Source organism: Acinonyx jubatus, chromosome A3 (genome assembly GCF_027475565.1).
Source record: "Acinonyx jubatus isolate Ajub_Pintada_27869175 chromosome A3, VMU_Ajub_asm_v1.0, whole genome shotgun sequence".
NCBI lineage: Eukaryota > Metazoa > Chordata > Mammalia > Carnivora > Felidae > Acinonyx > Acinonyx jubatus.
The window spans coordinates 41,972-62,525 of NC_069388.1; the positions used below are offsets into that span (position 1 = coordinate 41,972).

Below are 20,554 nucleotides of genomic sequence, written 5' to 3' on the forward strand. Positions count from 1 at the left end.
TTTTCTGTTCAGGTAGTATCCTTTTCTGGCTTCCTACCAGGGTAATTCCAGTCTCATGAAATGAGTTTATGGTGTTCATTCCTTTTGAATCAGTGAGAGGACTGCTGTTATTTCTTCTACAAACGTTTGGTCACATTCACCAGTGAATCTACCTGGTCCTGGGCTTTTCTTCCCTGAGACAATTTCGATTACTGATTCAATTTACTTCCATTGGTTATCTTCTTGTATTGATGCAGTCTTCCTTTAATGGGTCTGTGCAAACCTTCTATTTCTTCCTGATACAGTCTTGGTAGGTTGTGTGTTTCTAAGAACCTATCCACTTCTTCTATGTAGGTGGTTTGCTGGCATCTAATTTAGCCATGGTCGCCTCTTTGTCTCCTTTATGTTTCTTTGGTATCAGGTGTAATGTCTGCCCTTTTATTTATAATTATTTTGAGTTGGGTCCTCTCTCTGTCTTAGCATAGTCTACGTATAATCTTGAAATTTTTGTTTCACTCTTCAGAAAACCCACTGTTGACCTTCTTCATATTTTCTATTGATTTCATGGTCTCCGTTTCATTGGTTTCCACTCTCATATGCATTACTTCCTCCCTTTTGAGAACATTGGACATTGGTAGATTGTTGTTTTTTTCTAGTTCTTTTAAATTAAAGGTAGGTTGTTCATTTGAATCCCAAATCTACCCTCCACACATGCAAAACCAGTGACTCATCAGAGAACCTTCAATAGGTCTCTTCTGCCCTATTTCTCATTCTCCAAACTCTGAGAAATGGAACCAGAAAATTTATTTGAAGACACAATAGATGAAAATGTCCTTAATGTGGGGAATGAAACAGATCCAGAAGTAGACGGCACAAAGAACCTCCAAAATATTCAACAGAAGCAGATCCACATCAAGTCATATAGGAATTAAAATGCAAAATGTCGTGATAAAGAAACAATTTAATAGCAGAAAAACCAAAAGATGACAATTACCTTCAAGAGAAGCCCCATAAGGTTATCACTGGATGTTTTTCAGAAGAAACTTTGAAACCGTAAGTGAGCAGCACGGTATGGTACAGGTGCTGAATGGATAACATCTGCAGCCAGAGAGTCTATCCACAACACTATCATTCAGATGGAAGGAGAGATGAAGAGGTTCCCAAATAAATACTCAGCGAGTTCACAACCAACAAACCACCCCTGAAAGAAATGTTAAAGCGGACTCTTTAAGTGGAAAAGAAACACCTAAAGTGACACTATTAACGTGCGAAACGCAAAAGCAATAAAAATGAGTACATCTATAAAACATCAGCCAAAGTATTCGCGATATGAAAGGTTTTGAAATATGACACTACATATCTACAACACAGGGAGGAGAGGAGTAAAGAACTGGTTCAAACTTAAACAACTATCAACTAAATATAGACTTCTATATGCACAAGTGGTTAGGTACAAACCTAATAATAACCACAAATCAAACACCACCAATACATATGCAGACTATAAAGACAAGCAGTTTCAACTGTGGTACTAAAGAAACCCAGCAAACCATAAAAAAGAGAAAGAGAAGAAAGTATCAGAAAGATTCAGAAACAACAATCATCAAGTAATAAAAGGACAAGTATATGTCTATCAATTACTTTGAAAGGAAACAGGATAAATGCTCAAATCAAAGGCACAGGGTAACAGATAGGGGCGCCTGGATGGCTCAATCACTTGAGATTTCAACTCTTGACTTTGGATCAGGCTATGATGCCAGGGTCATCGGACTGAGACCTAATTGGGCTCTGCACTGAACAAGGAACTTACTTAAGATACATACTGAGTCTCATTCTCTCTCTTGCTCTCTGTCTTCCCCCATTTCCCCCAACCAGCCCTCCCATACCCGAACTCTCTCTCCTCATAAAAAAAGGCACTGGGTGAGAGAATGAATGAAATATAGGACCTATCTATTCTCTACCTACAAGAGAGTAATTACAGAAGTAAATTATCAAAAGAAACAGCAGTAGCCATACCTATATCAAACAAATACATTTAAAAATAAAACTCTAAGAAGAGAGAAAGAAGGAAATTATAATGAAAAAAGGTATAATCCAACGAAAGATACAGCAATTGTAAACATATATGTGGTCAACCTGAGAGAATCCAATACACAAAACACTGAAAACCTAAAGTAATAATTGATACTCATACAATCATAGAAGAGCACTTTAACACCGCAAAGACATCAAGGGAGATATCATTCCATCAGAAAATACACATTTGTATATTTTCTAATAACAGCATGCACATGGGTTCCAGAATTGATGAAGAAATACTCGACATGGAACGTGGAATATCACCATGTCATTTCCAAAGCGAGACGGCAGCTGCACTGGAGGATTCCTGAAGCCTACAGTAAGGGTGGCACATACATATGTCTAGCCTAGGAACACATAGAATAATTTTGACCGGCACACACCCTTGTGACTCCACTCAGCCCTTTGGAGATACACCTGCTATGCTCTGGGGTAACAACCCAGAGCATCCAGGGAGCTAACCCTAAACCTAATGGTAACCCTAACTAGAACACTCACCCTACACCTAACCCTATATATCACACTAACTTTACAACACATCCATGTCGGAGCATGTGCCCTCATTTCAGCCTTCCATGAAATTGAAAACACTGATGTCGCTTCGACCCTGGCGACTTCCCTGAACCGAACTATAAACCTCTGACAACACCACGTGGCTGGGGTCCAGAAGCAGTAAAGGGTCACTCGGAAAGGAATGTGGAACCTCACCATGACATTTCCCGGGCCCGACCGCAGCTGCCCGAGAGGATTCCTGAGGCTTACCCTACAGGGGGCCATAGATTTGTGTGAAATAGGAAGCCAAAGACTGGTCTTGATCAGCACCCTCCCTGTACCCTCAACTCCCACCCTAACCCCACCACAAAAGGGGACCCTCCAACGAAACTAAAGGGGGCCTAGAACCCTACCCTACACTTGAGCAGCCCCGTGTCATAGGCCCTCACTTCAGCCCTCGAGGGATATCACCAGACCGGAGTCGCTTCGGCCCTGGCGACGTCCTTGGACCGAACAATAACCCTAGCTAAGGCACTCTCCCCATGGGGACCTAATTCCAACGTCTGACAACACCACGTGCCTGGGGTCCAGAAGCGGTGCAGGCTCACAAGGCATGGAACCTGGAAGCTCAGCATGTCGTTTCCCAAGCCGGGCTGCAGCTGACCCAGGGGATTCCGGAGGCCTCCTCGACCAGGGGCCCATTGACGTGTGTGATCTTGGCAGCCAAAGACTGATACTGACCCGCACGCTCCCTTGTGCCCTCAACTCAGCCCTTTGGGGAGACCACTGCCCTACTGTGGGTTCAGCGCCTGGAGTCTCCTGGGACCTAAAACTAACCTTACCCAAAACCAGGACCCTGCTCTGAAAACTAAGCCAACCTCGATCCCTAACCCTACATTTGAGATGCCCCGTTGCATGGGCCCTCACTTCAGACCTCGAGGAAGAATATGAGACTGGAGTCGCTTTGACCCTGGCGACGTCCCTGGAAAGGAACCTAACCCTAGCTAAGGCACTCTCCCCAAGGGGACCCAATACCAAAATGTGACAACACCACGTGCCTGGGGTCCACAAGCGGTACAGGCTAACTGGGCATGGAACCTGGAAGCTGTCCATTTCGTTTCCCCGGTGGCTGCAGCTGCCCGAGAGGATTCCTGAAGCCTCACCAACAAGGGGCTGATTGACGTGTGTGGCCTTGGCAGCCAAAGACTGATCCTGACCGGTAGTCTCCCTTGTGCCCTCAACTCAGCCCTTTGGGGATACCACTGGTCTGCTATGGGTTCGGCGCATGTAGACTCCTGAAACTAACCTAACCCTAACCCTACCTCAAACCGGTTGCCTCCACTGAAAACTAAGCCGGCCTTGTAACCGAACCCTAAACTTGAGATGCCCCGTCGCATGGCCCTCACTTCAGCCCTCAAGGGACATAACGAGAGCATAGTCGCTTCGGGCTGGCGACGTCCCTTGACCGAACCCTGACCCTAGCTGAGGATCTCTCCCCATGGGGACCCAATACCAATGTCTGACAACACCATGCGCCTGGGGTACACAAGCGGTGCAGACTCACTTGGTATGGAACCTGGAAGTTGACCATGTCGTTTCCCAGGCTCGGCTGAAGATGCCCGAGATGGTTCCGAAGACCTCCCCGACCAGGGCCTGTCAATGTGTGTGGCCTTGTCAGCCAAAGACTGAATCTGACTGGCACCCTCACTTGTGCCCTTAACTCAGCCCTTCGGGGAGACCACTGCCCAGCTGTGGGTTTGGCGCCTGTAACCTACTAGGACATATCCCTAACCCTAAAACTACCTCGATCCGGGAACCTCCAATGAAACCTAAGCGGGTCTCGAACCCTAAACCTACACTTGTGTCACCTGGTCGCATGGGCCCTCACTTCAGCACTCGAGGTAGGTCACGAGAACGGAGTCCTTTCGGCACTTGCGATGTCCCTGGACCGAACCCTAAACCTAGCTAAGGCACTCTCCCCATGTGGACCCAATACCAAAGTCTAAAAACACCACGGGCCTAGGGTACACAAGAGGTGCAGGCTCACTCAGCATGGAACCTGGAAGCTCACCATGTCTTTTCCAAGGCCTGGCTGCAGCTGCCCGAGAGGATTCCGGAGGCCTCCTTGACTAGGAGCCCATCGACGTGTGTGGCCTTGACAGACAATGACTGAACCTGACCGGCAAACTCATTTATGCCCTCAACTCAGCCCTTCGGGGAGACCACAGCCCTGCTGTGGGTTCGGCGCCTGGAGCCTCTTGGGACCTAACCCTAAATCTAACACGACCCTTAACTGGGAGCCTCCACCGAAACGTAAGGCTGCCTTGAACCCTAACCCTGTACTTGAGCCGCCTTCTCGCATGGGCTTTCATGTCAGCCCTGGAGGGATATCACGAGGCCTGAGTCGCTTCGGCGCTGGAGACGTCCTTGGACCGAACCCTGATCCTAGCTAAGGCTCTCTCCCCATGGGGATCCAATTCCAACCTCTGAACAAACCACGCGTCTGGGGTCCAGAAGCGGTGCAGGCTCACATGGCATGGAACGTGGAAGCTCAGCATGTCATTTCCCAGGCCGGGCTGCAGCTGCCCCAGAGGATTCCAGAAGCCTCCTCGACCAGGGGCCCATCGACGTGCGTGGCCTTGGCAGCCAGAGACTGATCCTGGGTGGCACCATCCCTTGTACCCTCAATTATGCCCTTGAGGGAGACCACTGCCCTCCTGTGGGTTCGGCGCCTGGAGACACCTGGGACCTAACACTAACCCTAATCCTAGCCCGAACCGGGACACTCCACCGAAACCTAAGCCTGCCTCGATCCTAACCCTGCACTTGAGCCGTCTTGTCCCATCATCTCTCAATTCAGCCCTGGAGGGAGATCACGAGACCGGAGTCGCATCAGCCCTGGCAATGTCCCTGAACCGTATCCTAACCTTATCTAAGGCTATCTCTCCATGGGAACCCAATTCCAAGTCTGACAACACCAAGTGCCTGGGGTACAGAAGCGGACAGGCTCAAACGGCATGGAACCTGGAAGCTCAACATGTCGTTTCCCAGGACGGGTTGCAGCTGCCAGAGAGGATTCATAGGCCCCCTCGACCAGAAGCCCATCGACGTGTGTGGCCTTGGCAGCCAAAGACTGATCCTGAACGTCACCATCAGTTGTGCGCTCAACTCAGCCCTTCAGGGAGACCACTGCCCTGCTGTGGGTTCGGCGCCTGGAGCCTCCTGGGACCTAACCCTACGCCTAAACGTACCCCTCATGGGACCATCCACCGAAACCTAAGCCTGCCTCAAACCCTAACCCTGCACTTCAGCCACTTTGTCGCATGGGCCCTCACTTCAGCCCTCGAGGGAGATCACGAGACCAGAGTCGCGTCAGCCCTGGCGACATCCCTGGACTGAACCCTAACCCTAGCTAAGGCTCTCTCCCCATGTGGACCCAATTCCAACGTCTGACAACAGCACGTGCCTGGGGTCCAGAAGTGGTACAGGCTCACACGGCATGGAACCTGGAAGCTCACCATGTCGTTTCACAGGCCGGGCTGCATCTGCCCAAGAGAATTCCGGAGGCCTCCTCGACCATGGGCTGATCGACGTGTGTGGCCTCGGCAGCCAAAGACTGATCTTGACGGTCACCATCCCTTGTGCCCTCAACTCAGCCTGTCGGGGAAACCGTTGCCCTGCTGTGAGATCGGCGCGTGGAGCCCGCTGGGACCTAACCCTAACCGTACCCTTAACCGGTATTCTCCACTGAAACCTAGCCTGCCTCGAACCCTAACACTGCACATGAGCCACCTTGTCGCATGGGCACTCACTTCAGCCCTCGAGCGAGATCACGAGACCGGAATCCCTTCGGCCCTGGCGACGTCCCTGGACCGAATCCTAACCCTAGGTAAGGCTCTCTCCCGAAGGGGACCCAATTCCAACGTCTGACAACACCACGCGCCTGGGGTGAAGAAGTGGTGCAGGCTCACTCAGAATGGAAACTGGACGCTCAGCAGGTCGTTTCCCATGGTGGGCTGAAGCTGCTTGAGAGGATTCCGGAGCCCTCCTCGATGAGGGGCCCATCGACGTGTGTGGCCTTGGCAGCGAACACTGATCCTGAACGTCATCATCGCTTTTGCCCTCATCCCAGCCCTGCGGGGAGACCATGCCCTGCTGTGGGTTTGGTGTCTGGAGCCTACTCTGTCCTAACCCTAACCCTAACCGTACCCCTAACCGAGACACTCCACCAAAACCTAAGGCTGCCTCGAAAACTAACACTGTACTTGTGAAGCCTTGTCCCATGGGCCCTCACTTCCGCCCTCGAGGGAGATCATGAGACCAGAGTCGCTTCGGCCCTGGAGACGTCCCTGGACCAAAACCTCACCCTAGCTAAGGCACTCTGCCAATGGGAACCCAATTACACCGTCTGACAAGACCACGTGCCTGGGGTCCAAAAGCGGTGCAGGCACACCAGGCTTGGAACCTGGAGCTCACCATGTCATTTTCCAGGCTGGGCTGCAGCTGCCTACGAGGTTCCCGGAGGCCTCCTCGACCAGGGGCCCATTGACGTGTGTGGCCTTGGAAAACAAAGACTGATCCTGACCATCAACTTCCTTGGGCCCTCAACTCATCCCTGCGGGGAGATCATTGCCCTGCTGCGGGTTCGGCGCTTGGAGCCTCCTGGGACCTAACCCTAACCCTAACCTTACCCCTAACCGGGACCATCCACCCAAACCTAACCCTACCTCGAAACCTACCCCGTATTGAGACGCCTTGTCACATGGACCCTCAATTCAGCCCTCGAGGGAGACCAAGTGACCATAATCGCTTCGGTCAAGGTGACCTCCCTGGACCGATCCCTAACCCTAGCTAAAGCCCTCTCCCCAAGAGGACCCAATTCCAACGTTTGACAACACCACGTGCCTGGGGACCAGAAGCGGTGCAGGCTGACTCGGCATGGAACCTGGAAGCTCAACATGGTGTATCCCAGGCCCGGCTGCAGCTGCCCGAGAGGTTTCCGGAGGCCTCCTGGCCCAGGGGCCCAATCACGTGTGTGGCCTTGGCACACAAAGACGGATCCTGACAGGCACCGTCCCTTGTGCCCTCAATCAGTCCTTCGGGGAGACCACTGACCTGCTGTGAGTTTGGCGCCTGGAGCCTCCTGGAACATAACACTACCCTAACCCTACACCGAACCGGGACCCTCCACCGAAACCTAAGCCTGTCTCAAACCCTAACCCTGCACTTGAGCCGCCTTGGTGCGTGGGCCCTCACATCAGACCTCGAGGGAGATCACGAGACAGGAGTCGCTTCGGCCCTGGTGAACTCCCTGGACCAAAGCTTAACCCTAGCTTAGGCTCTCTCCCCATGGGACCCAATTCCAACGTGTGACAACACCACACGCCTGGGGTCCAGAAGCGGTGCAGGTTGACTCGGCATGGAACCTGGAAGCTCACCATGTCGTTTCCGAGGCCTGACTGCAGCTGCCCGAGAGGATTCCGGAGGCGTCCTGGACCAGGGGCCCAAACACATGTGTGGCCTTGGCAGCCAAAGACGAATCATGAAAGGCAGCCTCCCTTGTACCCTCAACTCAGCCCTTAGGGGAGACCACTGCCCTGCTGTGGGTTCGGCGCCTGGAGCCTCCTGGGACCTAACCCTAACACTAACCGTATCCCAAACCGGGACCATCCACTGAAACCTAAGCCTGCTTCGAACCCTAACCCTGCAATTGAGCCGCATTCTGGCATGGGCCCTCACTTCAGCCCACGAGGGAGATCACGAGACCAGAGTCGCTTCGGCCTTGGCAACGTCCCTGGACCATACCGAAACCTAGCTAAGGCTCTGTCCACATGGGGACCCAATTCCAACATGTAAGAATACCAGGTGCCTGGGGTCCAGAAGCGGTGCAGGCTGACTCAGCATGGAACCTGGAAGCTCACCATGTCGTTTCCCAGGCCCGTCTGCAGCTGCCCGAGAGGATTCCGGAGGCCCCCTCGGCCAGGGGCCCAATCATCTGTGTGGCCTTGACTGACAAAAACGGATCCTGACCGGCACCATCCCTTGTGCCCTCAACTCAGTCATTGTGGAGACCACTGCCCTGCTGTGGGTTCAGTGCCTAGAGCCTCTTGGGACCTAACCCTAAACCTAACCCTACCCCAAAATGGGACCCTCCACCGAAACCTAAGCCTGCCTCGATCCCTAACCCTGCAATTGACCGCCTTCTAGCATGGGCCCTCACTTTAGCCCTCGAGGGAGATCACGAGACCGGAGTCGCTTCTGCCATGGCGACGTCCCCGGCCCGAAGCCTAACCCTAGCTAATGCTGTCTCCCCATGGGACCCAATTCCAACGTCTGACAACACCACGCACCTGGGGTCCAGAAGCGGTGCAGGCTGACTCGGCATGGAACCTCGAACCTCCCCATGATGTTTCCCAAGCCCGGCTGCAGCTGCCCAAGAGGATTCCAGAGGCCTCCTCGACCAGGGGCCGATCAACGTGTGTGGCCTTGGCAGCCAATGACGTATCCTGACCGGAACCGTCCCTATGTCCTCAACTCAGCCCTTTCGGAGACCACTGCCCTCCTCTGGGTTCGGCACCTTGGGCCTCCTGGGACGTAACCCCAACCCTACCCTTAACCGGACCCTCTTCCGATTCCTCAGCCGGCCTTGAACCCTATCCCTTCATTTTAACCTCACCTTCGCATGAGCCCTCATTTCATCTCTCGAAGGAGATCTCAAGACTGGAGTCCCTTCGATCCTGGCTACGTCCCTGGTCCAAACACTAACAGTAGTTAAGGCTCTCTCCCCTTGGGGACCCAATCCCAAGGTCTGACAACACCACGCGCCTGGGGTTCCAGAAGCGGGGCAGTGTCCCTAGGCATGGTGCCTGAAACCTCACAATGTCATTCTGCAGGCCCGGCTGCAGTTGTCTGAGGGAATTCCTGAGGCCTACCCAACCAATGGCCAATAGATTTGCGTGGCCAGGAAGCCAAAGACTGAACCTTACCGGCCCTTTCCCCTGTGCCCTCAACTTAGCCCATTCGGGTGACCACTGCCCTGCTGTGGGTTCAGTACCTGGAGCCTCTTGGGTCCTAACCCAAACCCTACCCCTAACCGGAAACCTCAACTGAATCCTAACCCGATCTTGAAACCTAATCAAACACTTGACCCCCTCTGTCTCCTGGTCCCTTACTTCATTCCCCTAGGGAGATCACGCGACTGGAGTTGCTTTGGCCCTGGCAACGTCCCGGACCGAACCCTAACCCTAGCTCAGACTCTCTCCCAATGGGGATGTAAGCAACAAACTATAAATCGTCTATTAGAAAAATTGAAGAAACCCAAAGAAATGGAAAACATTCCATGCTCATGTATTAGAAGAACAAACATTAAGATGTCAATACTACCAAAGCAATCGACACACTCAATGCAATCCTTATCAAAATAACACGAGCTTTCTCCACAGAGCTAGAACAAACAACCCTAAAATGTGTAAGGATCCAGAAAAGATACCCAAAGCCAAAGTCATGTTGAAAAAGAACACAAAGGTGGAAACATGACTATTTTGGATTTATGGTGTATTAGAAAGCTGTATTCATCAAGACAGAATATACAGGCACAGAAACGGAGACAGACGTCAATGGAACAGACTATGGAACCCAGAAATATACCCTCAAACATATGGTGAGTAATCTTTGTTAACACAGAAAGAATATCCAATGGAATCAGAGTCTCTTCAGCAAATGGTACTAGGAATACTGGACAGTGAGAATGATGAACCTGGACACTGTCTTTAACGACACACACACACACACACACACACTCTCACACACACACACACACACACACACACACACACACACCTCAAAATGGATGAATTATCTAAATGTAAGTCAGGAACCATCAAAATCCTAGAGGAGATAACAGGCAATGTACCTCCTTGATCCTGGCCGCAGCAACTTCTTGTTTGTCATGTCTCCAGAAGCAAGGGCAATAAAAACCACAATGAACTATTGGGTCCTGAAGATAAAAAGCTTCTGCACAGCAGGGGACAAAATCAGCCAAACTAAAAGGCAAGTGAATGAAATGGGAGAAGATATTTGCAGGTGACATATCAGATAAAGGGTTAGTATCCAAAATCTATAAAAAACTGATCCCTCTCAACACCCAGAAACCAAATAATCCAGTGAAGAAATGGGCAAAAGACATGAAGAGACACTTTAAGAAAGATGACATCCAGATTGGTCACACATGAAAAGATGCTCAATCTCACTGGTCATCACTGAAATACAAATCAAACCCACAATGAGATATCCCCTCACACCTATCAGAATGGCTAAAATTAACATCTCCGGAAACGACAGATGTTGGCAAGGATGCAGGGAAAGGGAACCCTTTTGCAATGCTGGTGGGAATGCAAAGTGGTGTAGCCATTGTGGACAATAGTATGGAGATTCGTCACCAAAACAAAAAATAGAACTACACTAGGACCCAGCAATGGCACTCCTAGGTATTTATCCAAAAGATACACGAACGCTGACTCGAAGTGGCACGTGTACTCCAATATTTCTAGCAGCATTATCAACAATAGCTAAGTTATGCAAAGAGCCCAAATGACCACTGACAGATGAATGGATAAAGAAGATATGGTATATTCATACAATGGACTATTACTCGGCGATCAAAAAGAATGAAATCTCGCTCTTTGCAACAACGGGGATGGAACCGGACTTTATTAAGCTAAGCAAAATATGTCAGAGAACGACACACATCCTATGATTTCTCTCATCTGTCGAATTTAATAAAACTAATGAACATAGTGCAAGGAAAGCAAAAATAAGATACACACAGAGAGGGAGTCAAATGATAAGAGACTGTTAAATAGAGGGAAGAATCTCAGGGTTCCTGGAGGGTTACTGAATAGGGGTATGGGCTAAATGGGTGATGGGCATTAGGGGTGGACCTTGGGATGAGTATTGGGTATATTTTGTACTTGATGGATCACTAAATTCTACTGCTGAAACTGTATTCCTCTATAAGGTAACTAACTTGGGCTTAAATTGTAAAAAGAAGAAATATTAAAAATAAGTAAAGAAATGTACCACCAGTCAAAAGAAAAGAATATTTAAATCGGGCTCTTGAGTGGAAAGGAAAGACTAAAAGTGTTACAGACAAGAAAGGATCAGAGAAAACATCAAGAAACAATGACAAAACAACTAGTAGAATGGGACTAAATATAAACCTAGCAATAATCACTCTGATGACAAACGGACTAAATGCTCCAATCCAAAGACATTGGATAGGGCGTCAGAATGGACAAAACAAACAAACAAACAAGCAAACAAAAAACAATGTCTATCTAGATGCTGCCTACAAAGCCTTATTTGGACTGAAGTCTCCTGCAGATTTGTTATTTGTTTTTAATTTTTTTTAATGTTTATTTATTTTTGAGACCGAGAGAGACAGAGCATGACGGGGGAGGGTCAGAGAGAGGGAGACACAGAATCTGAAACAGGCTCCAGGCTCTGAACTGTCAGCACAGAGCTTGACACGGAGCTCGACCTCACGGACCGTGAGATCATGACCTGAGCCGAAGTCGGCCCCTTAACCGACTGAGCCACCCAGGCGCCCCACGTCTCCTGCAGGTTTGAAGTGAGGGAATGAAGAAATATTTATCATGCCAATAATGTCAAAAGAAAGCCAGTAGCAATACTTATATCAGGCAAAATAAACTTTAAAACGGAGACTCTATTTTGGTACCCTTTGGGTAAATACCTAATAGTGACATTGCATGCACCCAATATTTATAGCAGAATTATCAACAGTAGCCCAGCTATGGAGAAAGCCCAAGTATCCATCAACTGATGAAGGTGTAAAGAAGTTGTGGTGTGTGTGTGTATGTATACGTATGTATATGCATATGGACATATGTGTATGTTCATATATACACACATACGTATGTACAATGAAATATAACTCAGCTTCAAGAAGAATGAAATCTTGCCATTTGCAACGATGTGGATGGAGCTCGAATGTATTATGCTATGTGAAATATGTCAATCAGAGAAAGACACATATATGATTTCACTCATGTGGAAGTTAAGAAACAAAACACATGAAAACTAGGGAAGGAGCCAGGACAAGAGAAGCGTGGTAACAAACCACAGGAGTCTCTTAATGTTAGAGAAAAACAAAAGTGAAAGTTGATGGAGGGAGATGGGTCAGCGCTGGGCTAGATGGAGGACGAGTATTAAGGAGAGCACTTGTTGTGATGAGCACTGGGTGTTGTATGTAAAGGATGAATCACCGAATTCTACTCCTAAACCCGAGAATGCACTGTATGTCAACTAAGACTTAAATTAAAATACATACATACATACATACATACAGCTATAACAAGAGATGAAGACAGACACGATCTCATACTAAAGGGGACAGCCAAACAAGAAGATCCAATGATTGTAAATTTTGATGCACCCAACATGCGATCACCAAGTATACAAAACATTTAGCAACAACCGTAAAGGAACTCATTTATAATAATATGATGATAGTAGAGGACTTTAACACATCACTCACATCAATGGACAGAACCTAGAAACAGAAAGTCAACAAGGAAACAATGGCTTTGAATGACACACTGGACCAGAAGGGTTTAACAGATATATTCAGAACACTCCATACTAAAATGGCAGAGTACACATTCTTTTCAAGCATACCTGGGGCGTTCTCCAGAATTGATCACATTCTAGGTCACAAATCAGGCCTCAAGAGGTACCCAACGACAGAGATCAGACCAGGCATCTTTTCTAACCACAAAGCTAGGCAACTTGAAGTCAACCACAAAAAGAGGGCGGGGGGGGGGGGGCGGGAAGGCCACAAATAAAGGGAGGTTAAGTAACATGCTACTAAATGAATGGGTCAAACAGGAAATCAATGAGAAAACACACTGAAACAAATGAAAATGAAAATACACTGGTAAAACCCTTTGGAATGCGGCAAAAGCAGTCTATGATGGAAGTATCTAGCAATACAAGCCTACCTTAAAGAGCAAGAAAAATCTCAAAGAATCCTAACTTACACCTAAAGGAATGAGAAAAAGAGCAGCAGAAGGAAGGAAATAATAGAGTTTAGGGCAGAAATAAGGAATATAGAAACCAAAAAGACACTAGACCAAATCAAGGAAACCAGGGGCTGGTTCCTTGAAAGCAGTAATCAACTTGAAAACCTCCTAGGCAGACTCTTCACAAAGAAGACAGAAAGGACTCAAATAAATGACATCACAAATAAGAAAGGAGAAATGACAGTCAACACCACAAAAATACAATTAGAAGATAATATTATGAACAACTCTATGCAACAAATTGGACACTCAGAGAAAAATGGACAAATTCCTGGAAACACACACACTACCAACACTGAAACAGGAAGATACCTAAAACCTGAAAACAGAAAGATACCCCATCAGTAATTAAAAAAATCTCCCCCCAACACAAGAGTTCATGGCCAGATGGCTTCATTGATGAATTCTACCATCCATTCAAGGAAGAGGTAATATGTATTCTCCTCGAATTATTACAAAAAGTAAAAAAAGAAGGAAAACTGACCAATTCATCGTATGAGGCCATCATTACCCTGATACCAAAACGAGATGAAGCCTCCACGAAAACCGAACACTGCAGCGGCGCCTGTGTGGGTCGGTCGGTTTACTGTCCAACTCTTCATTTTGGATGAGGACATTATCTTGCGGTACGTGGGTTCGAGTCCCACGTTGGGCCCTGCCATGACAGTGTGGGGCATGGCCAGGATTCTCTCTCTCCCTGTCTCTCTGCCCCTCCCTCACTTTTATGTACTCTATCTAAGGAAGGAAAGAAGCATTGAAAAAGATGTTGAAAAAATTTTAAATAAAACTGCAGAGCAATAGCCTGATGACTATGTATGCCGAAATACTCATTAAAATACCTTCAAATGAAAGTCAACACTACATGGATAGAATCATTTACCATAATCAAGTGGGATATATTCCTGGGCTGCAAGCGTGGTTCCACATTCACATATCAATCCACATGCTGCACCACAGTAATAGAAGAAAGGGTAAGAACAATAGGATGCTTTCAACAGATGCAGGAAAACTATTGGATAAAATGTCACATCCATTCATGATAAAAACCCTCAGCAAAGTACATGGAGACTCAACCTACCTGCACATAATAAAGGTCGTCTATGAAAAACCCACAGCTCATCTCATCCTCCATGGGTAAAAATTGAAAGTTTTTCTTCCAAAGTCAGGGACAAGATAGGAATGACCCCTCTCACCACTGTTATCCCACATAGTACGGGAAACCCTAACCACAGCACCCCGACAATAAAAAGAAATAAGAGGCATCCAAATCGGCAAGGAGAAGTAGAACTTTCGCTGTTTGGAACTGACATGATAGGTTCTATAAAAAACATGAAAGGTTCCCTTAAAAATGGCTAGAATCGATATATGAATTCAACAAGTCACAATCTACAGAAATCAAGGAACATAGATGTATTGAATTTCTAACAAATCATGAATTAACACAGAAATAAAGTAAGGGATCCATCCCATTGACAGGCTCACAAATACCACAAGAAACCAGGAATAAACCTAACCAAAGAGGTGAAAGACCTGTACTCTAAAGGCTATGAAACACTGATGAAATAAATGGAAGAGGACACAAAGAAATGGACATACATTTCATGTTCATGGATGGGAAGCACAAAATACTGTTAAAATGTCTACACTCCTCAAAGCAATCTACACATAAAATGAAATGAAGTGTGATAGGGATATCACACTAACAAAAACATTTGTCACAGAACAAGAACAAATCATCTCAAAATTTGTATGGAATGACAAAGTCCCCAAACAGCCAACACAAACTTGTAGACGAAAAGCAAAGCTGGAGACATCACAATTCCAGACTTTAGGTTATATTACAAAGCTATACTGATCAGAACAGTATGATCAGTATGTCCGTACTGAACAGTACTGACAAAACAACAACAAAAAATAACAACAACAACAAACTCATACGCATAGATCAATAGCATGGACATCCAGAAATAAACTCACACCTCTATGGTCAATTAATTCTCAGCAAAGCAGGAAAGAACATCCAATGGAAAAAAAAGATAGTCTTGGGACACATGGGTGGCCCAGTCACGAAAGCGTGTGATGGGGGGTTCAGCTCAGGTCATGATCTCAGGGAAGTACAGAGCATGCGTGGGATTCTCTCTCTCCGTATCTCTCTGCCCCTCTTCTGCATGCTCGCTTGCTCTCTCTCTCTCTCTCTCTCTCTCTCAAAAATAAATACATAAATTTAAAAAAAGGCTCCTCAACATATGGTTTTGGAAAAACTGGACAGCAATCTGCAAAACAAAACAAAAACAACGGACCACTTTCTTACAACATACACAAAAAGAAATCCAACATGGACAAAGACCTATATGTGAAACCTGAAACCATAAAAATCCCAGAGGATGACACGGGTAGTATCTTACTTGAACATTGCCTGTACCAACGTCTTTGTAGATATCTCTCTAGAGGTAAGGGAAACGCAAGCAAAAATAATGAGACTTTATAAAAATTAAAACCTCCCGTCACCAAGGAAATAATCAACAAAACGAAAACATCAACAGAATGATATTTGCAAACGACATCGGATAAAGGGTTAGTGTCCAAAATATATACAGTTATACAGCACCCAAAAAATGAGAAATCTGATTTAAAATGGGCAGAAGACACGAGTGGACATTTCCCGAAGGAAGACATATACATGGCCAAGAGACCCATGACAAAATGCTCAACAATACTGATCTTCAGGGAAATACAATTCAAAAGGACAATGAGAGAACACATCACATCTGTCACAATGACTAAAGTCAATGAAGGATGACACAGCAGGTGTTGCCAAGGATGTGGGGAAAGAATAAGCCTCTTGCACTGTGGGTAGGAATGCAAACTGGTGCAGCCACTCTGGAAAACCACATGGAGATGTCAAAAAACACAACAAAACTGGAAATAGAAGTACCTTACAATCCAGCAACTTCACTACAAGGTATTTCCACAAAGAATACAAAATCTTCAAAGGGATACATGCACCGTGGTGTTTACAGCAGCATTTTCTACAACAGCCAAATGACAGAAACTATCCAAGCACCCATCAACGGATGAATAAATGGAGATGTGGTCTATGGAATGTAATATTATTTAGCCGTAAAAACATGAAATCTTGTCATTTGCCACGAGGTGGACGGAGAGAGAGAATGTTATGCTGGGTGAAATAAGCCTGTCGGAGAAAGACAAATACCCAATGATTTCACTAACACATGGCAAGAAAACAAAACAAACGGGCAGGGGGAGGAGACAAACGGACTCTTAACTAGGAAACAAACTGAGGAGTTCCACAGCGAGGTGAGGGAATGGGTGAAGCAGCTGATGGGGATTAAGAAGTGCAGCTGGGATGAGCACCAGGTGACGTGTGGAAGTGTTGCTCTATATTGGACCCCTGAAACTAATATTACACTGTGTCTTCACTCAGTGGAATTTAAATGAAAAGATAACATAAGGTGAATGAGACTTACCTACCGGGATTTCTGTAGTGTTCAATCACTTCACTAGGTTGGAAAAATAACCATGAAATTTTTAAAAAAGCATGTATGATGTGTGGGACAGTTTGTGCCCTTACCTTGGTCTCTGCTTCCAGCAGGACTCGGAACATGGGTCCCAGCTCATTCTTCTAGAAGGTCGTGAGACGAGCATTTCATGGATCCACGTCCTAATTGAATGCAGCTCCCGTGCTTCTGAATTTCTGTTAGGGTTCCTTCCCGGAAACAAGCCTGGATCTGGAACCAACCATCGACTGCATCTATGAGGTGATGTCGTGGGACCCCGCCATCCACAAGTCCTTTAGTAAAATACGTCTTGTTCAAAAACTGTCCGGGAAGGGGTGGCATGACACACGGGAACAGCCCAGAAAATGCAAAGGCCTGTGCAGCTCAGCAACCAGCTTGACCAGGGAAGCCACCCGGCACCCCCTCCTCAGCACTCAGTACAACAAGGCAGCTTCTCTCTGGTGACTCAGGAGATGCCAAGTTGCTGCTAAGCTCCCAAGGTCTCCCCTGGGGCGGGTGGCAGAACCTGCTGGAAATGCAGCTCTGCTCTCTGTACTGAGGCACCAGCAGAGGCCTGAGTCCTCTGAGAGCAGTCTAAGCCCTTCCTGCTCTGAGGTGCCCTGGGTCAGAAAAGCAGATGGTGCGCCCTCTGCTGGCTATAACTGCCCAGCAGAGGAACCCGCCCCTCGGGGGTCTGTGGTTCTTGAGCTCTCTCTGCTGGCCACCATGGGAATTCCTTCAATGTTGAAGGCCCTGGTTGCTCAGCTGAGAGACCGAAGGTGCTCTGGGCAACTAAGCCTGTTCTCCTCGTTGGGAAGGTTTTAGAAACAGGACCTGGGACACAAAATCTTTTCCTTCTCTTTCTTGTGAGTGAAGAATGAAACCGAATTTATTAACATAACGACATCATTTGTAATGTATGAAGCAATATTCACAGAAAAATAGACCACCGATTTGCACATGCTGAACAAGAGGTGATTTTGTTTACCACCAAAATACTTATGTTAGATAAAGAACGGACACCTTTGAGAGAGAGAGATACCGGCGTCCAGCTATGGAGTGAATGAGTCCTAGGGATACAAGGGACAGCCAATGGAATGGAGTCAATCCTGTAACAATATTGTTGCATGCTTTCACAGGATAGCTACACTTGTGGTGGAGTACAACATAATGTATAGACATATGGAATGACTACAATGTATGCCTAAAACTAACACAACAAATGTGTGAACAATAGTTCAATTAAAAATAGATATCCTTTACACTCTCTTTAATTTCTTCTTCTTTGCCACTAAACTATCCTTCCTGGGGCGCTTGGGTGGCTTAGTCGGTTAAGCGTCCGACTTTGAGTCAAGTCAGGATTTTGCAGTCCATGAGTTTGAGCCCCGCATCAGGCTCTGTCCTGAGAGCTCAGAGCCTCGAGCCTGCCTCATATTCAGTGTCTCCCACTCTATCCCCCTCCCCAGCTCGGGTTCTCTCAAAAAAAGAAACATTAAAAATGAAAAATCATTCCTCATTTAGAATCTGCAAATTTCCATTCATACCAGATTCTCTAACATCACCTTCTTGGTGTTGAAAGCTTATCTGAAAAGTCACGAATAATATCTTTGTTGACACATAGGTGACAACGCCAGAATGCAACTTACAGGGAGCTACACATCTGTTGTGAATGTACAGTGTGTATCCTTGGCTAATATTTCCAATGAAATGTGCTTTAGGGATACGGATGGATGAAATAATGTCCATCCGTCCTATAGGTCAATTTCCTATAGGACTATTATGCCTTCAATTACTAATTGCCATCTCTTCAGAATTAAAAGAAAGCTGGGTCAAGAAAAAGTCTTTGAATTTCATGTAAGTGAAGACTAGGGTGTTTGAAAGGGTCCACCTACCTTCTGGATTCCTCAGATTGGTTGTGGAGAGGAGGATAGCAACCTATGATTTGGATGCACACCGCTAGTCCCAGAGGGAGGATGTGTACCTTATTGTCAAATATATATATATTTTACCAATATTACTAGTCCACCTCTGCCAGGTCCAGACTGCAGGACCTGGTGGCAACCGAATGCCTGATGCCTGGGTTCAGAACTTGAGGAAGGCCAGCTGGTGGGGGAGGGGGGAAATCCAACAGAGCCTGGGGCAGTGAGGGAGATGGCCCTGGGACACCTCCCCACAGGGCAGGCTATGGAGTTTACCTGCCAAAGAGCAGCACATTCTCCCTCAAGACATCCCTCTCCATGACAGAACGTGAGGCTGAACCTCACAATTCCAGAAGAAATGAGGGCTACCCATCTTTTCAATTCCAATGGCCTCTGCAGAACTTGGACCCAGGGATGTTGGAGTCTTGGGGCCATGGAACTCTGATGCCCATGATAGAAGCCCTTTCTGCCCCAGCACTCAGAGCCACTTCCTACATCCCCTCTCCCCTGGCCCATCTCACCGTGTCCACATACCGGACCAGGTCTCTACTTTCCTTCTTGTACTTCCTCTTTGTCTCTGTTTCTCTCTAACCACATCTCTCTCTATTTCTTCCTTTCACTCTCTAGGGAGGGGTGTATTATACGGTGCTAAACTTTGTTCTTACACTTGTGAATATCCAATTTTCCCAGCACCAGTTATTCAAAAGACTACTCTTCTCCACTGTGTCTTATTGACTCCCTTGTCGAATACTAGGTGACTGTGATGCATGGGTTTAGTTTGGGCTCTCACTTTCTGTTCCATTGTCTTGTGTGTGTGCTTATGCCAGTGACATAATTGATTTCTTTGTGTTAGAATGACGCTTGAAATCAAGAAGCAGGATGCCCCCTGATTTATTCTTTCTTGCATTGGCTCCATGGGGTCATTTTAGGATATGATTTTATAATTGCATAAATATTGCATCGGAGTCTTGACAGAGATTGCACTGAATCTCTAGATGGCTTTGGGTAATATGGACATTGTATCTGTATTAATTCCTCCGAAAGTTGGACATGGGATGGCTTTTCACTGACTTGTGTGTTCTCCCCTTTCTTTCACCCAAATTGAATTTCTTCCATTCCTGCACACAGGTTTTATACTTTTCTGTAGAGAGATTTTCGTTTTCTTGGCTAAATGTATTGCTATAATTTTTATTGTTTTTGATGCTATTGTAAATGGGATTGTTTTCTTTACTTCTTCTTAGATAATTGGGTTAGTGTATAGGAATGATACAGAATTGGATACGGTGACTTTCTAGTTTGGAACTTCACTGCATTTGTTGATTAGATATTAACAGGTTCTTTTACATTAAACTTTTTATTTCAGTCCTTTACTAGTTTTAAAAAAAAAACATGTTATTTGGGAATAGCTGACACACTATGTTACATTAGTTTCAGAGGAACAACATAGTCATTGGACAAATGTATACAT

At 46.7% G+C, this 20,554-nt stretch overlaps 1 long non-coding RNA gene across 1 annotated transcript in view; it reads right to left on the reverse strand.

Annotated features, from left to right (window-relative positions):
* Positions 1-19,797, reverse strand: part of LOC113596938 (uncharacterized) — a 53,712-nt gene extending 33,915 nt beyond the window's left edge. Inside the window, exon 1 of the long non-coding RNA XR_008288985.1 lies at positions 17,242-19,797. This is a non-coding gene — a long non-coding RNA (uncharacterized LOC113596938). The remainder of the gene's footprint in view (positions 1-17,241) is intronic.
* Between the last annotated feature and the right edge of the window lie 757 nt (positions 19,798-20,554).